Source organism: Phyllostomus hastatus, unplaced genomic scaffold (genome assembly GCF_019186645.2).
Source record: "Phyllostomus hastatus isolate PE091 unplaced genomic scaffold, TTU_PhHast_1.1 phas_contig_62, whole genome shotgun sequence".
NCBI classification, from domain to species: domain Eukaryota; kingdom Metazoa; phylum Chordata; class Mammalia; order Chiroptera; family Phyllostomidae; genus Phyllostomus; species Phyllostomus hastatus.
The window spans coordinates 8,351,905-8,366,993 of NW_025333921.1; the positions used below are offsets into that span (position 1 = coordinate 8,351,905).

A 15,089-nucleotide genomic window follows, 5' to 3' on the forward strand; every position below is an offset into this window, starting at 1 on the left:
ACAATGAACTGGTTAAATGCAACCATTTAAAAAAAACAAATATAGGCAAAAAATTCTAATAGATGCTTCATCAAACAAGATATACAGATGTCCAATATCCATATGAAAACATGTTGAACATCATACATCATTAGTAAAATGCAAATTAAAATAACAATAAGACACCAATATGTACTCATCAGAATGGCAAATTTTTAAAAAATAACTAATAATACCAAATTATTAGCTGGTGAGAATGTGGAGCAATGAATTTATTGCTAATGAGAATGCTAATGACATAGCCACTTTAAAAAATAGTCTGACAGTTTTTCACAAAGCTAAGCAATTTTTACCATACAATTTAGCAATATTTTTCCTATATATTTATGCAAATGAGTTGAAAAGCTGTATCCAAAAAACTCTGAACAAAATATAGTGTCTTGACTCATAATTGTGAAAAATCAGAAGCCAATAAGATAGCCTTCAATAGGTGGATGCATAAACAAACTTTGATATTTGTATAATAGAACACTATCTCACAATAACAAGAAATGATCTCTCAAGTCAAAAGAGATATGGAAGATTCTTAAATGTATATTTATAAGTGAAAGAAGACAGTCTGCAAAGAATTATTATTCCCACCAAATGGTATTCTGGAAAAGATGAAACTATGGAGACAGTAAAAAGAATGATATTTCACGTGATTTTCTGGATGGGGAAAATAGATGATGAATACATTGAGTACAGAGTGCTTCATGGTCATGAAATTATTCTGTATAATGCTGTAGTGATGGACACATTATACTATGCATTTGTCAGAACCTATTGAACCATTCAATACAAAGAGCAAACCTTAGGGAAACCATGGTCATTAGTCAATAATATATCAAATTGGTTTATTAATTATAACAAAAGTATCACACTAATAGAAGATGATAATAATGGAAGATCTTTGTGTAAGAAAGTTAAGAGGGTACATAAAAACTCGCTACATTATCTTTTTTCTTGTAAATCTAAAACTGTTCAAAAATAAAATCTGTTAATTAAAAAGGTTAGAAAACTTGAGATTAATTTTTTTTGTCAGCATAGTAAGATCATCTGTTCTGTATGTTTGAAATAGTCCTGGAACATAAGATGTTTTCTCTGAAGTGACTCAACACTTAGCTTTTAAGCCCTGTCAATATCCTACATCAATAACAATTAGCACACTACCAGATAAATTAATTTTTATTTTATTGGAGAGAATAATTATATCATTAAAGTCTTTCTACTGAGGTTTCTCATTAGTTTAAGTTACAGTACTATAACATTTGATAATTAGTGACATATTTATATCTAGACCAAATAGTTGCCTCCTTGGCAATTTATCGATAATTTACTTAATTAAAATTTTTCAGTCCCAATAGGCCACATTTTCTACATTCATTAATGTAATTCTCCATCACCATATTCATTTTGTGTGTGAATTACTTTAATAAAAATATTATTTAAGTTTATACAGGTGAAAAGCTAACTGGCTTCTATTGGCTTCTATAATCCATAAGTTGTATATGATGTTTTCCTTTTAGATACTTTCTTCTAGAAACTTCTCTAAGAATCTCACAGATTGTCACTTTTACTTTTATAGAAAAGGAAATTTAATCTTAAAGAAGTAAATGTAGGAAGTGGTAACATTGAGCTTTATATCAAATTCCCTCAGAAACAAACAAAAATAATCTTGAACATTTTCATTGCATTGTGATACCCTTTTCTTTAAAGGCAGAGAGAAATCTGTACAATTATAGTACTTTTCGGATTAAATTTTACAATACGATTCAAGACAGCTGAAAATATCTCCAAAAAGCAATTCTGACTGCATTATCTAAAATGACTTCCATGAGAAAAACAAGGATATCTAGAGAAATTGACTGATTTGCACACAGTGTTCTTCAATCTTTTCACACTTTAAACACAGTCTTCTACAATAGACAAATTGGAAATTTGTCTAGGCAAATAGGAAACTTGATAACAAGAAGTAATAAAAGTAGGTACAATGGAGCTGAAGAAATGATGTGAAGACTAAAAACCCAAATAAACAGATCTTGTGAATACATTACTATTATAAAAGAAGAAAGAGAAACAAGTGAAGGAGAAGATTGTTGTGTATGTTTGATTGTTAGGAAAGACCTGCTCTCTTTTTAATCTAAAAAGTACTAACTAAACATCAGTAATGATTAATAATAATAATAATAATAATAATAATACCTACCAAAAACCAATGCTAGGTAGAAATATAACAGGGAACCCTCCCACCGGAACTGAGGGAGGGGCAGGGAAGCTTCCAGAATTGCACATGAGCAGTAGCTGCAGTGTGGCTGCCAAACCAAAGTACATTGACCAGACAACCCGAACAATGACCACAGCTATTTACAGCATGCAGGGTATTCTGGAGGCAGCCTTTAAAAGCAGAGTGCGAGGAAGCACTACTGTTTTCCTCCTCTCTTTCCCCACTGCGGGGCTGGTGTTCCTGGGCCTTGGGGCCTTGAGGACCGCGTGGTACCAGAACATTCCCGGAGTGCTCCAGGGCCTGCCTGAAATGCAATGGCAGCTAGTCTGGTAACGAGGCTGGTGAGGTCTGGGAGCAGCACAGGCAGGTGAAAAGACACGTGCTTCCGAATAGGAAGCCGCAGCAGCTCTCACCACAGCAGCCACTGCCCACCACCCACGTGCTCCTCCAGTGGGGGCCAGTCAGCCACAGCAGTTCCTGCTGTTGCTGCTGCTCCACCCGTTCTAGCCAGAGCTGGTACTCGGACACACTACACCAACAAGTGGGACCTGTTGGTGCTGGTCTTGAAAACCATGTAGCCAGATGATGAGCCCCATGCTCTTCCCTTGCATGAGAAGCCACAGTGCCACTAGCAACTGGGACTGTGTTGCACAGGTCCTGCCTGGCTAAGCACACAGGTGCACCAGAAAGCACCACTGGCAGAGGGAGAGTGCAGCTCACTGTGAGTAGGGCACCTGGATGCACAGATTACAAAGGATGCTTGAACCAGCCAGCTACAGGAAAAAAGCCAAGCCACCCACATTTCTTAAAGAATGGTGCCTTTGGGGTGGGGGGAAGAGGTTTTTGGTGCAGCTTTCAACTGAGCTGGCAGAGGGGGCCAGAGTTGTTTGGTGGGGGATGTCTTAGAAGAAATGGACTTTGAGGCAGAAACCTGCCATTATTTCAAACTGTATATACTTTAAATAAAAGATTCCTGTTCCTTTATACCGAACTCTGTCTCCAGAGTTTTTGCCTACTGGTAGTGAGTGGCAGGACCCCACTGGTTGTTTGGCTACAATAATGGCATCCAACATGGGGCACTAGCTGCTCAAAGCAGCCTGACCTTCCCCTGCCCTTCACCAGCCCCACCCCCAAGCAGTAGAACTGTGGAGCTTCCTAGTTGCTGGGATTTTTTCTCTGCCCAGCCCCTAGAGGTGTCAATCACTTAAACACGCCTGGCAAGTGGAAAGAAAAGTGGTCTGGAAAGGCAACAGACCCCAGGAAGGAAAAAGGATCACCTGAGTTTGGGGGCTGTAAACCAGGGTCCAGGAAAGAGCTGTCCAAGTTTTGGGGAGGCCATTGCTTGTGGATCACCATGGGATTGATTGGCAGGACACTTGCCAGCGAGCACTAGTTTAGAATAATGGAGTTGATGCCAGCTGTGTTTGTATATTCCCAGTTTGCCTGGGGCCTCATTGTGTTCATACATACTGGTCTATACATCCAGACAACCAGGAGCTGTTATGCTTTGGCTCCTGGAAGGAGCCCACAGGGTCAGATTTTACAGGAATTGATTTACTTTGCAACAGTGTTTGGCTGATGTATAATTTAGATTGCAGGGCAAAATGGCCCCTAAATGGTTCCCTAGATTACTGTACCATCATGCAATTGAACCTATACTGCCAAAAGTTAGCCAAATGGCTCAAGATTCTTACATTAAGACATTAATTTTGTTGTATAATAAGGTTTCACCAGAGATGGGGAATTGCTTGATGGTACAGAGAAGGGAAGTGGCTTCAACCACCCCCCCACCCCTGATAGTAAGACAAGGGAAAGTCACAGCAATGCTCTGAACCCAGGGGATACAAGATTGTAGCAGGAAGACCTTTTTCCTGGCCTTCTGTAAGGCTGGGCTGGTGGCTCTAGGGCAAGGCTGAAGAGCTCCAGCAGGACAATGTGGCTGGAGCAGCTGATTGCCACGACTCTAGCCAACAAATGCTGTTAAATCAGCTGGAAGAAATCTTGGGTTTTCAGGACCCTTCTTTCCTTCATGAAGCTTTGAATGTGCTCAATAGTGACATCACTCTGATAGTCAGTCTTCTCACTAATAATAGAATTAAGGAGCCCAGTCAAGACGCTATTGCTATAGAACCACCTGAAGTAGAAGGGAGTGCTTCCAACAAAAAAGTATTAGCAAAAGTAATAGGCCTTACTCATGGAAACAAAGATGATCATCAGGCTGCCATTACTCTGAGTCTACTGAAGTCCCCCAAATTTTAGGCTGGTAGGAGAAACATTAATAGAATACACGAGGCAACCCCTGCAGAAACTGAACATTCGAAAAGAAACACTATGAAGGCTGGGGAGAAAACCCCAATCCCAATGACTGGAGGTGAGTTGATGTTTGGCCAGTTGGGATAAAAAATTTTGGCAATACGTGTTGGTTTAGTGCTGTTATTCAGTCTCTCTTTCAAATGCCTGAACTTCAAAGACTTGTCGTCAGCTACAGTCTTCCACAGAATGTATTTGAGAGTTGTCCAAGTCACACAGAAAAGAGAAATATCATGTTTATGTGGGAGGCTAAATATTTGTTTGCTTGGATGATGGGATCAAATCACAGATTTGTTGACCTTTCAGCAGCCTTTGATCTCATAAAGGGAACATTCCAATCACCTAAAGAACAGCAGCAAGATGTGAGTGAATTTACACGAAAGCTCCTGGATTGGCTAGAGGATGTGTTTCAGCTGGCTGTTCATGCTAACAGCAATCATAGGAACAAATCTGAAAATCCAGTGGTGCAGCTTTCTATGGTATTTTCCTCACTGAAGGGGTTAGTGAAGGAAATTCCTTTTTTTAACAGTAAGACCTTCAGCCAGAATCCCCTTCATATAAATAGTTATTGCAACTTAGACAAATGTTTGGAAGGAGCCGTGGTGGAGGATGACATTGAGCTGCTTCCTTCTAGTCATTCAATGAAGTATGGACAGGAGTGTTGGTTTACAAAAGTACTCCCAGTGTTGAATTTTGAACTCTCAAGATTTGAGAATAATCAATCCCTTGGTCAGCCAGAAAAAATAATTCCTAATAAGCTGGCATTTCCTCAGATCATTTACATGGACATGTACAGAAATGAAGAGTATGCTTAAAATAAGAGAGTGTATTTGGAAGTTGAAGGAAGAAGTGGAAGTCCTGCAGCAAAATCTAGAAATGTATGTAATTGAATTTGCTAGTACAAAACCTGCCCCAGAAAGCTCTATGTCTCAAAGTGGTACATGCATGACATTACTTCTTTCTTCGGTATACTGACCTGACCTGACATCTAAGGAAAGTATAAGTAAAGAAAGCTCCTCTCAGAATGTTGAAAGTATCTTTTCTGCAGCAATGAATTAGCCCCTTACATCCTCCCAGTCTTCTATGGAAATGTCTGCACACCCCACTCCTCACACAGTTATAGATGAAGAGATAAACTTTGTTTAAGAACTGTCTTCAGAGGCAGAGGAATGAGATTGAACAAGATATACAAGATTTAAAGAATTGGATTGCAAGCACTACCCAAATTATTAACCCCACGAAGGTCACAGTCAAAAAATTTACAGCATAGGTTGCATGTATCCGAGAGATACATGCATTACTAGAATGAGCTGAAATGCAAAAAAATAAAAATAAAACATTGCAAATTTGCATTTATAATGTTTATATAATGTACATGATTTTTATTTGCTTTCAGTTATAATATAAAATTATTAAACAGAAATATAAAAACATAAAGAATAACAATTTTTCTTTTCAAATAATGGATATTGCTAAAAAATACTTCCAAATGTCTTTAACATTAATTAATTGGAATTTTCAATAGTTCGCTTTGCAAAATATTTGTAACAGCCATCACAAACAATATCACTTTGCTAAAGGCATAAATACTTTTCACGACACTTGCAAAAATATTTTGATAAGTGATTTGTTTTGGATGCATAGAATCTAACACATCTTTTTCTTTTTCTGCTTGTCAAGGGAGCTGTATCTATGTCATCGTTAGATTTTCTTTCAATTTGTGTTTGAAATTGATGAAGTTTCAGGTGTGATGGCTCACATACACCTGTAGAGATTTCTTAATATATTTTATCTGTTCTGACACTAACTGTGTTATGAGATTTCTAATAAATATTCTGCACTTTATTTTCACATTGCTGTTCATCATATGAATAGTCTGAGCATTTATCCTGAAATATTCAAAATCATGTAGAATATAACCACAGGCCATCTTCTGGTGTTCCTGAGCACACTACATGTACCAGTTGTTAGGCCCACAGTGCCCACTCCTGACTTCATTTGGTTGTAATAGTCTATAATGTCAGGCTTTTGTGAATCTAAATTTATGGCATCATCAAAATGCATACTTGAAACATAAATTATGTTTTTCTCATTTTTTGGTATATGAGATACAAGTACGTAATCTTCCCCAAAAGGATGTAAATTGGATTTTTTTAGGCATATTTTTAGAAGACACAAATTCAGGGGGTAGTTGGGATTTATTCTTATTAACTGGATCTGAATATGAAAGTCATTTCTTTTTCAAGTCAGAGATAAGGTTTATATCAGTGAACCAGTTATCTGCTGTAATACTATGTTCTGATGAGTAAATGGGTTCTGCGAGTCTCTTAATTATATCTGCTGGTTATTACTAATTAAGTAAGGGCTGCTTACCAGCATATATTTCAAGATTTTCTGTATAAAATACTTTTGAGTCAATCATAGCAAAAATTTTATACCATATTTACTGGGCTTGGATGGAATATACTGTTTAAACCCACATTTGCCTCTAAACCCAGGTAGCATTTTGTCTGTTGTTACATTCTGTCGCATAGAGTAACATAATTTACAATTTTCTACAGATGCTGAGAAAATGACTCTCACAGCTGCTAATTTATCCACTTTCAGGTGTTCTAAGCAGGTAAATTTCTCACCAAACCTGATACAATTATGAATAAATCTAAATTTCTGTAAAGATATTGTAATTCTAAAAGTTCAGTCACACTACCATTTGTAGCCCATAAATCCTGCAAATTTAGCCAATTGCTGTGATACAAACCAGCTAGATTTAAGGCCTAAAAATGATTTTGATTCAGTTTTGTCTATTTGTTTAGCATGTTTTTTTCATGAAAACCAGCTCAAGATAGAATTGATGTATTTATTTGTATATTGTGAGGTTATGTTTAAAATATAATTTGTGATATAATAGTTCCAAGTTTCAAGTTCTGCCTTGGCACTGTTTGCATTTGGTCAAACTAATGGAAGTTGACACAAAATATTCTGTGGCCATTTTCTAATTTGTTGTCTTATTGAATTTTCCCTCCATTTTGATTCTTTATTCTTTCCAAAAATACACTCTTCATTTATCTCTAATTCATCTTCACTCTCTTCACTAGAAATATCTTGCTCAGTATCCAAATCTTCTGAACAAACTTCCATTAATCTTCGTATTCTAAATCACTTTTTTGCATAAATAAATGTACTCTATATCTCAAAAGCAGTAACACTCTTTCCATTCTCATTTCTTCTTTTTCTCATAATGTGTAGCATCAGGTAGAACAATCTCTTCAAGGTTGCTCCAAAGCCTGTGGGAGTGAATGTTCTGGTAGACTGGGGGCTCTGCTGATGGGGACCCCGCCACATGAGAGTGATGCTCTTACTCCACCTGATCACCTCTGTACCACTCATTTGTAGTCTGGTTGGTGGCAGCCAGGTGTAGAGCAAAGCACAGGAAGCCTCCCAGGAGGAAGCTCAGCACCATGACAAGGCCTAGCAAAAAGGGAGTCCTTGGGAAGGTCAGGAACAGGTACTGAATAAGAATGGCAGTGTCAATAACCTGGGAGTGTCCAAGGTCATCAGTATAAGTCTTCAGGTACAGATCTGACAACATCACCAACCAGACCAGAAACACAGCGCTCACAATGGCCATAGTGGCAGCTGACACTGTCAATATCAGGAGGTAGATGAGGAAATACCTGGCATTCCAGGCCCCAATGCAGTTGTTCACCCAAATACAGTGATGGTCAAAACAGTGCATACATCTGGTATACACTGCAGTGTTCAGATCGTGCTAGTTTCCTTAAGTCACAAGCAGAGCATATCAATTTCTTTAGGAACGTGATTTCATTGAATTCATAAGCTTGAATAATAATTTGTTTTATTTTGTTATGGTGCCAGGGTCAGTTACACAGCTTATGGTGAAAAACACCAGGTTTACAATCAGCAGCAGATAGGGCAGAAGAAAGTAACAAAAGGAGATGTCCAGCTCTTGACAGTAGCCAAATATTTCCCAGATATAGTCAGTATAAACCTTTCCTTTCAAGATGAGGTGTAGGATAATGAAGGTATAGTTTTGTGTGTGAAAGAAATAATGGAGCAAACTTAGCATGGCTCTCTGAAGGCATTCTAGAATTATATTGGAAAATATCTGTGCACCTCCCCTGACCAGGCCTTTCAGATAATGGGTTTTTGAGCAGATGTAAATCATAACACCACCAAGCAGCACTAAAGCCAAGTAGAACAAGAAGAGAACCAGAAAGTCCACCCTAGAGATATTTCTCTTTTTTGGATAATTTTAGGCAGGCAGCTTTGGCATTCCTCCTTCCAGCATTCATAAGGAATTCCAATCACATCTCCTCTCATGTAGAGGCATGCACCTGAAACAACAGGTGATGCCCAAGGCTGCAGGAGACATAGCTCCTCCAGGAGGCTGAATCTGGCTCCAAAGGCTACCAATAGCCTTCAGCTAAGAGGCTACCAGTGCCTTCAGCTAAATCACTTTTATTTTCACATTTGACTATCATTTGCATCATTGGACTTGAGTAGCATTCACTGAAGTTCTCCATCATCTCTTGGATTGTCAAATCAATATATTTTTCTAGTCATTATCAATGGCAAATGAAAAAAAGCACAATACCGACTTCAAAGTTTTCAAGGAAAAAAAAATAAACTACACCAAAACTGACTTCAGAGTTCATGGTATCTCTCAGACACAATTTACTATCAAATATCACATACCCATATGAAACATTTGTTATAACCAAACTACCAGCTTAAACATTATGGCTTAACACTGGTCATGTATAAACATTCACCTAATCATAACTTTGAACCTATGGACCTGATATGTGTAACAATATTTAAGAAAAGAGTTGTTTGTATCTCTCAGATCAACCATGACCTCTGGATGATCAAGCAGATGTACTGCGATCCTCTCCTTTGTCAAGTGCCTTATCACTTGCGTGAAGTTCTTGATCATGAAGGACAAAAAAATGCTAGACACTACTGCACCTATATCAGTAATCAACCCTGACAAGTCTGGCTCAAGTACAATAACATCCCTGTTACTGAATCTTTCTGGGAAGAACTTGAAGGAGATTCTATGGAGGCTGGAGAAATATCATTGCTTAATGTCTAACGTACATTGACAACAAGCTACCCCACTTCAATGCAGAGGCAGCCCCAAGTGAATCAGAGAAGATGCTAGGAGAATTGTAAGCCTCATCTGGTCAACTTAAGCTTTACATTCAGTAAGATAATGGAGATTTGAACAGGAAGTAGAGGAGTGGGAAGAAGAGAAGTCTTGTAAGTTTCTCGAATGGAATCCTTCACCAACTCAACATCACAGGATTTCTATACATCACAAGAGCCTTCACTAGCCTCTTCTCATGGGGTTTATTGCTAGTCATCTGGACATGCTGTGATTGTTAAAGAGCAGGCTGACCAGGCCACTGCAAAGGCAACACATGCCTATGGGAAGAGTGGTGTGGAGGCAGTTGTATTGAGGTGTTCCATGGAAAATACTCCAGGCTCTATTGGCAAAAAATGGGACCAAAGAGCCTGTGTTTCAAGAAGTTAAAGATGGTGTGGGGATTTTCAAAGTTTTTACATATGTTTTTATGTATTGGTATATATGTGTTAGTTCCTTAACAGTATTTCCAGTCTATCCACTTCCTTATCTGAACCTGAGAAATGGGAGCATGTTGTCTCACATTTCTTGGTTGTTCATATATTTGTAGATTATTTTCAAATTATAAACAAATTTAAATGTTTATATGGCAAAAAAGTAAAGTAAGTTTATGTAGGGGAACGTGTTTACAGATTTGAGAACTTTTAGCTGCCAGATATTGGGTTTGAGTGTGGCCCTTCCCATTTATTTTAAAAGACAAGGATTAAAAGTGTACTATGGTTATTCATTTCTGCCTAAATAGTTTGGACAGAATATGTCCAAAAGTGTTAAAGGGGGGATCTCAGGATAATCCCCTCAGCCTAATTTGAGTTGAATATAGTGGGCAATAGGACTTTGGACAGGTGTGGCACTCCTCACACACCTTCTACAAAGGAAGCCACTCTTTCCTGATCAAAAACACTGTAGAATTAGTCCCTGTTGGTTATTTTGTTGTTATAGTTTTAATTGTGCCTTCTAAAACTCTTGCCAAATTTGTTGCCTCCAGAATGCAACAAGGATGCCAATTCATCTGCAATGCCATCCTTTAAACATCATGCATGCCATTTCCCAGAGACATCTAACCTGACCTGGACTTTGCAAGATCCTTCTCTCTCATGTGAAGATTCCTCTCTACTACAGACCCTTTTTTGTTAAGGGCTTCTGGACAAAGGAATAGGTAGGACTATGCATCTTGGCCAGCAGGAAGTAGTTAAGAAGAATGAGGCCTTTGTCCATTTGCCTTTATAAAATTCCAAGAGTGTTAAAGGGCGGGATTATAATTGGGAGCCCCCCCCCCAGAAATGAGGAAAGGGTGGGGAAGCACCAAGGATGACATGAGTGGCAGCAGCAGTGAGGCTGCTGAAACAGTCTACTTTGCCCTGACAACCAGGGTGATGTCGCAGCTATTTCCTGCACATAGGAAATATTGGGGGCAGCCTTGATAAGGGGAGCATGCAAAAATCCTATGGTCTTTGTTTTCCCTTCTTTCCTGTCCACAAGAGGCTGGAGTTCCTGGGCCTTGGACCTTGAGGACCACATGGTCCAGGAACATTCCAAGTGCCTCTCCCCAAACACTCCAGGGCCTACCTGGAGCAGAGCAGACACTAGGCCAGTAAAAGGAGAAGAGAGGAGGCTTGGGATGGTGGGGCCTAGTACCTGCACAGCTAGGTGACAAGCCCTGGGCCCTTCCTTTGTATAGGAAGCTGCCGCAGCTCTCATCACAGCATCAGCCTGCCCACCACCTGCACACTCCTCAAGTGGGGGGCCTCAGCAGGAGCAGCTCACACTGAGGCACCTACCCCCTGCCACCTCTTTGCTCCTCCAATGGATCCTTGTCAGCAATGGTGATTCCCACTGTTGCTGCAGCTCCACCCATTCCAGCCAGGGTAGTGCCTCAACCCACCACACCAATGTGGGAGACACAGCTTAGTGGACTGGTTGGTGCCAGTTCTGGAAACCACGTAGCCAGGCATTGACACCTACACCTCTCTCCTGCATGGGAAGCTGCAATGGTTCTGATGATTTGAGCTGTGCTGTGTGGTTCCTGCCTGATTGGGCACACAGATGCACTGGAGGGAAGTGGCCAGAGAAAGACAACAGTGTGCCATGAGTAGGATACCTGGATGTACAGACACTGAAGGATGTCTGAAGCCAGACAGTAGCTGAAAACCAGCTAAACCACATACGTTTCTTAAAGGACAATATCTTAGGGCAGGAGAAGAGGTTCCTGGCACAATCTTGAACTGAGCTGGCAGAGGGTGGCAGAGGGTAGCAGGGTGATTTTTTGGGGGTGTCTTAGATGAAATTGGCTTTGAGGCAGAAACCTGCCATTATTTCAAACTGTATATACTTTAAATAAAAGATTCCTTTCCTTTCCACCAAACTCTGTTCCTAGAGTTTTTGCCTATTGGCAGTGAGCAGTAGGACCCCACTGGTTGTTTAACAACAGAAGAATTGTAAAAATAATCTGAACAAATTAAATTTGTTAAATTTAACTTAAAATATCTTGGTCTGAGTGTAGTATTGACTGATCTAGATAATAAAAATTATAGAATTGGTACCCTTAACAAATTTGGTGGCTTCGATTCCCAGTTAGGGCACATGCCTGGGTTGCAGGCCATGGCCCCCAGCAACCACACATTGATATTTCTCTCTTTCTCTCTTTTTCCCTCCCTTCCCTCTCTGGAAAAGGATAAATAAAATCTTTAAAAAAGAATCTTTAAAAAAATAATACATTTGGTGGCAAGTGAGAGGTGATGAGGAACTAAAGACTAAGTAAAGTTGTTCCAACTTTTTAAAAATGAAATAAATGAATTTTGAAAATTAGAAATAAGCAAGTTTGGAATCTGTTCAAGGCAGATCTGCCTAAAAAGATCCCTTAGAAATATGTGAGTTAGAAATACCAGTTTTTGCAGTGGTAGGACATGATAATAGAGTTTAAAATAACAGAATGTTTTAAAATTTATGTGAAAAAGTCAATATTTCTTACCTCATAAGGTCTCTATAACAGAACTCCTGATAAATATCAAAAAAAGGAGGGAGATAAAAAGAGAAAAGAATGTGCTTTATTGTACAGGTTGAAAAATTTCAGTAATATCAATACTTAATCATGTTAATCTGTGGACCATAAGCTAATAAGACACACCCATAAAACTATACATTTACAAAATGGAATATTATGCAGAAGAAAGAAAGAAGGAACCTACCTTTTAGCTATAGCAAGGATGGAATTGGAGAATATTATGCTAAATGAAATAAGCCAGTTGGTAAAAGACAAATACCATATGATCTCACCTGTAAGAGGAATCTAATGAACAAAATGAACTAATGAACAAAATGAACTAATGAACAAAATAGAACCACAGGCATGGCAACATGGAACAGATTGACAGTGACCAGAATGGGGGGAGGGAATACTAGTGGAAAGAAGGGGAAGGGAGTAGTCAAAAGACATATGAATGACCCATGGACATGGACAACAGTGTGGAAATTGACTATGGAATTGGGGAGTAGGATGGACAAAGGAGGGCAAAAAGGGGAAAATTGGGACAATTTTACTATAATAACAATTAAAAATGATAAAAAAGTACACACCCAAACTAAAAGCCCCAACTGTGTTTTCTTGTTTTGTTTTTTAATTATTAAACACAAATGGACAATCAAGGATCATCACATATTTTAAAAAAAAACAACAGCCGTATAAAACAGAAAGGGAAATAAGCCAATAAAAATATGTGTCAAGAAATAAACAAATATAAATAAAGGAACACCAACAAAACTTTACAGAACATAGAACCTCACAAAACTACCTTCAGATAGTAAACACAGAACAACAAAGGGAAATTCATTCATAGAGCAGCAAGAAAAAGACCAGAAAATATTAAAACTAAATAATACAGAAAGATAGGAAAGTAGTTAAGAAACTCTAGTAAGTCAATTTAGATGGCTCAAAAAACTAATAGAAATTTCAAAGTCAGGAAATAAAAACTATAAGATGGAGAATTTTTTTAATCATGTAATAAAATTCTACAGAAATGAAGGCTGTTTCCTCATTGAAATGGCCCATGAGCGAATCCTTGACAAAATAAGAATGATGAAAATTAGAATGTCACAAAGTCACCTTATAGCAAGTTTATGGGGAAATGAAAGGCCATTTAATTTATTTAACAGTTTGATATTTTATACACAAAGGAGAAGACACAATTGCTACATGAGAATAAAATAGGGTGCCTATAATAAAATACAAACAGGTTGACAAGTTTTTCTTCAGCAATGATAATTACTAAAAGCACTGTAGAAATTGCTCAAATTTGACTGAAAATGTATTTTTGTATAAAATTGCTCTTTCTATTCTGAGATCCCTTCTGCTGGATAGTAAAGACAACTTAGATTTCATTCATTCATTCATTCATTCATTCATTCATTTTACAAGTGACCTTTACTAAACTTTAATTAGTACACATAGAGTGTGTATTATGATATATATACCACAAAATAAAATTAAGAACTCTCTAGTTAATTTTCTTCAGTCAATTTCCTCTAACAATGTTGAAAAATTGGAATATGACAAAATTATATTTCACCTTCCATTTACAAGTCTAGATGCATTCATTCTATATAACATATTAGATTGTGGCACCTAGTACAATAAAATAAAAATAAGTTTGGATTCAATTAGTAAGATAATTGTTTGCAAATTTTGTATCAAAGTTACTAAGAGACATTGTTCTGTAGTATTCTTGTGACATCTTTTCTTCTTTTGGTATCAGGTTGGTGTGGTTGCACAGATAAAGGAGGGAAGTATTACATGTTCATCAAGTTTTATCAACAACTTATAGAATTAGTACTACTTCTAACTTGATCATTTGAATAAATTCACTGGTGACAACTTATATTTTACATTTAAGTTTGTTAGGTTCTTCTGTTTTACACTACCTAATTTCAATTTTTTTCTTTAAAAAATATGTGCATAATAGGAAGGTAGGCCTACAGTGTACACAATTTTAATGAGACTCCTCAGTTCAAGGTATGTTACATCCTCAGGCAGCACAAAAGATTTCTTTGTTTTGCTATTTTTTAATTTTTTTTTTAATTTTTCTCTTTCTTTTCCATCTGTCATACTGACAAGGAAAATATTGGCCTCTATCTCCTGGCACCTCACTTGCTAGTCATTGGCTGGAACTCATTGGCAATACCATTGCCTTCCCATCTGCAACAATCACGTCACCATTTCTATGCATATACTACAATTTAGTTATTCAGGTTATATATAAGAGGTTGCTTTTAATTTTTGCTACCATAATCACCAGTGAAATGAGAACTCCAATAAGGTTTTCTCAAGGGCCTATAATAACTGAGATCCAAATAGCTCCATATTTAGGAGTGCTA

At 37.9% G+C, this 15,089-nt stretch overlaps 2 pseudogenes; one reads left to right on the forward strand and one right to left on the reverse strand.

Moving 5' to 3' along the window:
* The first annotated feature begins 2,311 nt into the window (after positions 1-2,311).
* LOC123825137 lies at positions 2,312-10,112 on the forward strand (annotated as a pseudogene).
* Positions 7,773-8,864, reverse strand: LOC123825256 (annotated as a pseudogene).
* Positions 10,113-15,089: the final 4,977 nt, after the last annotated feature.